This window comes from Myotis myotis, unplaced genomic scaffold (assembly GCF_014108235.1).
Source record: "Myotis myotis isolate mMyoMyo1 unplaced genomic scaffold, mMyoMyo1.p scaffold_m19_p_1, whole genome shotgun sequence".
NCBI lineage: Eukaryota > Metazoa > Chordata > Mammalia > Chiroptera > Vespertilionidae > Myotis > Myotis myotis.
This window is the reverse complement of record NW_023416313.1, coordinates 168,264,016-168,269,728: the sequence shown is the minus strand read 5'-3', so window position 1 is coordinate 168,269,728 and position 5,713 is coordinate 168,264,016. Positions and strand designations below refer to the sequence as shown.

At 43.7% G+C, this 5,713-nt stretch overlaps 1 pseudogene; it reads left to right on the top strand.

The window, feature by feature from the left end:
- The first annotated feature begins 1,195 nt into the window (after nucleotides 1–1,195).
- On the top strand, nucleotides 1,196–2,901 carry LOC118676338 (annotated as a pseudogene).
- The last annotated feature ends 2,812 nt before the right edge of the window (nucleotides 2,902–5,713 follow it).

Genomic DNA, 5,713 nt, shown 5'->3' with positions numbered 1-5,713 from the left:
ACTATCTGCCTCAGTTTCCCTAACCCACTTGTCCTGGCTTACTAGCCTGTCTCAAGCCATACCCAACTTTCCCAGGATGATAATTTTCTCCTCTCTTCCCATGGTTGTTTTATGCCTCTACAACCTCATTCTGTTCATTGCTAAATTGCTAGAGCCTGAAATAGTGGTTAGGGCATTGAAGATATTCATTTTGGGAGTGAACACAGAGGTCTGCACATGTATACTCTCAATGAGATGGGACTCTCCATGGCAGAAGCCCAGAGATCCAATGAGCCTTAATGCCCACTGAGGGCTAAAGTGTGGCCATGGAGAGTGTCAGTGTAAGGTAGGCCACAGATGGGACTTCAGGTTATCAGACATGATCCTTACTCTCCCCTTAAATCTTTCTCCTTGGTTCCATTGGCTGCATAATCTATCACCTTATTAAATCTTCACCCATATTCAGGGTCCAGGTGAAATGTAAAATGCCCAAAGAAAATTACATTCACTTATAAAATGGACATCATAGTTCACTGGTCACTGAAGGTGGTTTTGATATAGAAAGAGCCTTTGGGGCATTGGGAATCTGATGTGGAAGATAAAGAAAGGAACTTAACCCAAATTGTTCATTTAAAGTGGGTGGGTGGGTCTTAGGGGGATCCAGAACCCAAATTATATTCAAAGCATTGCACTTGATTTCTGAGTGTATCTCTCCAGGGTGCTGTTCCATGGTTTTCTTTAGAGTCTCAGAATGGGTCCAAGGCTCAAGAGCAGTGGTTCTCAACCTTCCTAATGCCGCGACCCTTTAATACAGTTCCTCATTTTGTGGTGACCCCCAACCATAAAATTATTTTCGTTGCTACTTCATAACTATAATTTTGCTACTGTTATGAATTGTAATGTAAATATCTGATATGCAGGATGTATTTTCATTGTTACAAATTGAACATAATTAAAGCATAGTGATTAATCCCAAAAACAATATGTAATTATATATGTGTTTACCGATGGTCTTAGGCGACCCCTGTGAAAGGGTCGTTCGACCCTCAAAGGGGTCGCAACCCACAGGTTGAGAACCGCTGCTCTAGAGAGAATGAGAAGAACTTGAGAAAATGGCCAAAGTTGGCTGTTTGCACCCTGGGTTCCCTGCTATCCCAGGTTAGCTCTGGGACTGGGGCCCAAAGGCACTGGGTATAGAAAGAGACAATGAACGAAGATGAAGCAGGGCAAAAGTACTGGGGAGTTTCTGGAGGAGAAGATAAGATAAAGGGTAAAAATGTTGGATATCAGACACAGAGCTAGAAGAGCTCATATGGCCCAGCCCCCTTGTTTTATAGATAAAGGAGGTCCAGAGAGGTTAAATAAGCCTAGCACTTGGGGTCAGCCATTGGCTGCCTTGCCAGAGACTGGCCTTGCTCTAGGCCATCTCTGTGGCCTCACAGCTTGTTCATTAAACAACAGATAAGCTCACCAGAAAAGGGCAGAAATGCTGCTCTTATCTGACTGTTTGGGTGGTGGATAGGGGCTGCTGCATTGCTGAAAGCTGGCAGTTGGAATCACAGAATAAGGAAACATTCCTCTTGGATTATGTGAATGCGTCATTCTTTAATGACCTCAGCCCTAAAAAAAAAAAAAAAAAAAAACTTAACCTGCTAACCCTGTTCATTTGCCAACATTTACTGAGCATTTACAGGTTCCAGGCACTCATGATAGCCTTCATAGGGGCTACAGATCAACGAGATGTCTTTGCCATGGAGGAATTTATGGTGTGGTACTGATGAAGACATCCCATTGCAGAGGCAGCTGAGTGTTTTCCCTATAGGACTGGTTTGTTATAGCCCTTACAAAATGAAAGTGAGCTGAAAACAAGGCCTCTTGGGATCTCAGCATGATAATATCTTGGACACCAAGGCTCAGGAATGACTCTGGATCTTACCACAAGAAAGAGGTTTAGTGGCCTCTCTGGCTGGTGGCATCAGGGATGCCCTAAGCAGCCCCACTTGGGGACCTGTCATTGTTTCCAGTGTCACAGGGTCATATCATTCCATGTGCCACAGAAACCATAAGCCTGAGGAACGACAGCAAGCAGCACTGGTACATAACTCTGAAACTTTCACTTTAATCCATACCTCAGTGTCCTGAGGTAGAATTCACTTGTCAGCCAGGGCTCAAGGAGGCTTGGGAAGTGAATGAGGTCACATGGCTGGCTGGTTAGCCACAAGCTGAGACTTGAACTCAGGCCCCTGGCCCCAAATCCTGCTCCTGTGACACTGTCACTTCTGCATTTTCCCTCAGGTTAAAAGCCAAAATTGGACTGAAAAATTCTTCTGTCTTATCTGTTTCACAATGAGACAACACGTTAGGTCTTGCAAAACTGAACTGAAAGTGAAGGGGTGGGAGCTCTTCCTGAAAGTATTCAGAAGTGACCTCTGAAAATAGTTCACTATTCACTTGACCCAGAAAACCCCACAAAATCATACAAATCAAGAGGTTCAAATCTTCATGTTCACTTTAATAACACTTGCGAAAATTCCCAGGACATCAAGGGTATACATATCCAAAAAGCCAAGTATCTGAAGGATGTCACTCTACAGAAGCAATGTGTACCATTCTGTCATTACAATGGTGGAGTTGGTAGGTGTGCCCAGGCCAAATAGTGGGGCTGGACACAGGGTTGGCGGAAAAAGAGTACTGAATTTTTGCTGCACGTGCTTAAAAATGCAGAGAGCAATGCTGACTTAAGGGGTTAGATGTTGATTCTCTGGTCATTGAGCACATCCAGCTGATCAAAGCTCCCAAGATTCAGCATAGAACTTTACAGAGCATGGGTGGGTTAATCCACCCATGAGCTCTCTCTGCCACACTGAGATGATTGTTACTGAAAAAGAGCAGATTGTCCCTAAACCAGAAGAGGAGTTGCACAGAAGAAAAAGATATCCCAGAAAATACTAAAGAAACAAAAATTTATAGGCCAGGAGTAAATTCAACATAAAATACCAAAATAAAAAAAGTGAAGGAGTGGGAAATCTCTTAGAGAAACGACTTGCTACAGGAATGATACCCAGCCTTGCCCTTTCTGCCTCCTCGACAAGACAGGCTCAGGGTGGGTGTCATGCAGCCCCTACACAACAGCATCTGAGGGCCCCCTGGTAGAACTCTGGTCCCACAATCTTCTGCATCCCCACCCCTTGACTCATGTCCTGAAAGACTTTAAGTGATCAAGGTCTAGAAGACTTTTCATTGATGATTTGTTTTATACTTTAAAGCAAACTCTCATTGGAGAGGATATCAAATACCATCAGAAGACAATGGATTAGGTATCCGAGGGACAAGAAGGCACCCTCAAAGGAGCAAAAATGAAAGCTTTTATAGGCCAGCCAGGCCTGCTGGTGGCTGGCCAGTAAGCTATTGCAAAGAAAAGTTCAAACATGCATTGAAGTTGTGAGACCTCAAAGATGAGTACAAAAGTCCCAGCCCTGCCTGATGCCCAAGAGCTCTGGGTCTGCATGCTCATGTGAAATGTGGCTTGTACATTTACCTGTGAGGGTAACTTGCCTTTATGTACTGTCAATAGTCTTCCCTATGTGGTTGGAATGCTAGTGGCTGAGGTCATCTAGCAGGGCCTCGAAGAGAAGTCCACGCCAACCACACAACGTTTATCCCTCCAGGTTTCCTTTTTTGATTCCTATGTCACCTGCTTCAGAATAAGAAAATTCCAGTGACTCAGTTGGACGCTTTCCAGGAAGAATGACTAGAACCTCCAGTGTCAGTACCCCAGTGCCAGGGCATGGAAACCAGATCGCAGAATGTGCACAAGGGTAAACTCTTCCCACTTTTAAGTGACCACTGAAACTGATCTTACTTGCCTGGACCTCATGTAGTCGGTGCATTTTTCAAGGAAGAGAACTATACTATTAGAACAGTGGTTCTCAACCGTCTGGCCCTTTAAATACAGTTCCTCATGTTGTGACCCAACCATAAAATTATGTTCGTTGCTACTTCATAACTGTAATGCTGCTACTGTTATGAATCGTAATGTAAATATCTGACATGCAGGATGGTCATAGGCGACCCGTGAAAGGGTCGTTCAACCGCCAAAGGGGCTGCGACCCACAGGTTGAGAACCGCTGTATTAGAAGATCTCTAAGTGTCTTTCAACTTCTGGTAATCCATGTTTCCTTGGTGTAGCAGTTCATGGGCAGCTCTGCCTGCCATCCTAAGAGTCCTGGTACATAACACCTTCCTTGGAACTTATGCCTCTCGTTCCTGAATCTATCACCTTACTCAGTCAGGGTCCTTAGTAAATGTTTAATGAAATTCTCCAGGACTCTGAGTTATAGAGTGACTTAACAGTTGGGGGAAAAAAAAAAAGAATATCCCACATCAAACGGAAGGTAAGGAGGGGTATTTATATCAGGTAAAAGAAGGCTCAGGGAAGGAAGATACAGACCTTTCCCAGGAGACCTGTGGGCAGAACCAGCTAAGCTGGGGGGATATGAGAAGAACTCCCAGGTAGGATGTCTGTGGGTCAGTGAGGAGTCAGAGTCTGGGTACAGAGAGCCAAGAAATAAGGCTCGATGAGGATGAATTTTGAAGCCTGTAATCGACTGGAAGCACAGAGAGTTTTTAGCAGAGGATTGATGTGATAAAAAAAAAAACTGAGTTGAAAAACTATCTGGTGGTGGTGTACAGAATGAACTGAAAGGGAAGGCCTGAGAGGAAAGGGGTCAGGGAGTTACAATAGAAAGTGAAATCTGGACAAAGGCAGAAACAATGAAAACTCAGGCAACAGGTTTGTAGCAACCATGTACCAAGGTCTGGATGCTGTTCTAGGAGTAGGATACGGGCTTGAGGGAGACAGACATGTATCCCGTGCTTTGAGGAACTCACCTTTTAGGAGAGGAAACAGAAAGACATTACTTTTTAAGAATTAATGCCCCACTTATATGTAAGGGATTTGAGGAAACATAAAAAAATACATTTAATTCCAAAGGATAAATATAAATGATTTTATTATCCTGAAAACATCTCTTTAGATAAAACAGTATGGATGGCTAATCTTATAAAGTCACTCAGAGTTAGCTTATGGCCTGGCACCAAAGCCTGGCTAAGCAAAGGCATTTCAGATAGGACACAACTAGGTCTAAGTGCAGTTCCTTGAGTCATGTCAATTGATTTAGATACTAAGTAAAGGCTGTGAATGGGCTGGGGTCTAGATTGGACCCACGGAGAGATGTTTTGTTTGGCATCATGCCTGATACTTTGAAAAGAGGGCTATGCTCTATAATGTGCTACAAGTCTGTTCACCTCACTTCTGTCACCTGTGTAGCCCTTGAGGGCATCAGATCTTGGGACTTCTCAGAGTGGAGGGTCTACCAAGAATCCCCAATAGATTTTTTAAATATATTTTTTATTGATTTCAGAGAGGAAAGGAGAAGGAGAGAGAGATATAGAAACATCAATGATGAGAATCATTGATTGGCTGCCTCCTGCACACCCCAACTGGGGATGGAGACCGCAACCCTGGTACATATCCTGACTGGGAATCAAACCCAAGACCTCCTGGTTCATAGGTTAATGCTCAACCACTGAGCTATGCCAGTTGGGCCCCAACAGATTTTCACAAAGGCTTTTAAAAACAGTTGGATTAGAGAGTTGAAGCTAATTTTTGGCAAGAATCTAGAAAGCAGATGTGAATCTGACTTCAATTGACCCCTAAGAATATGCTTTGATC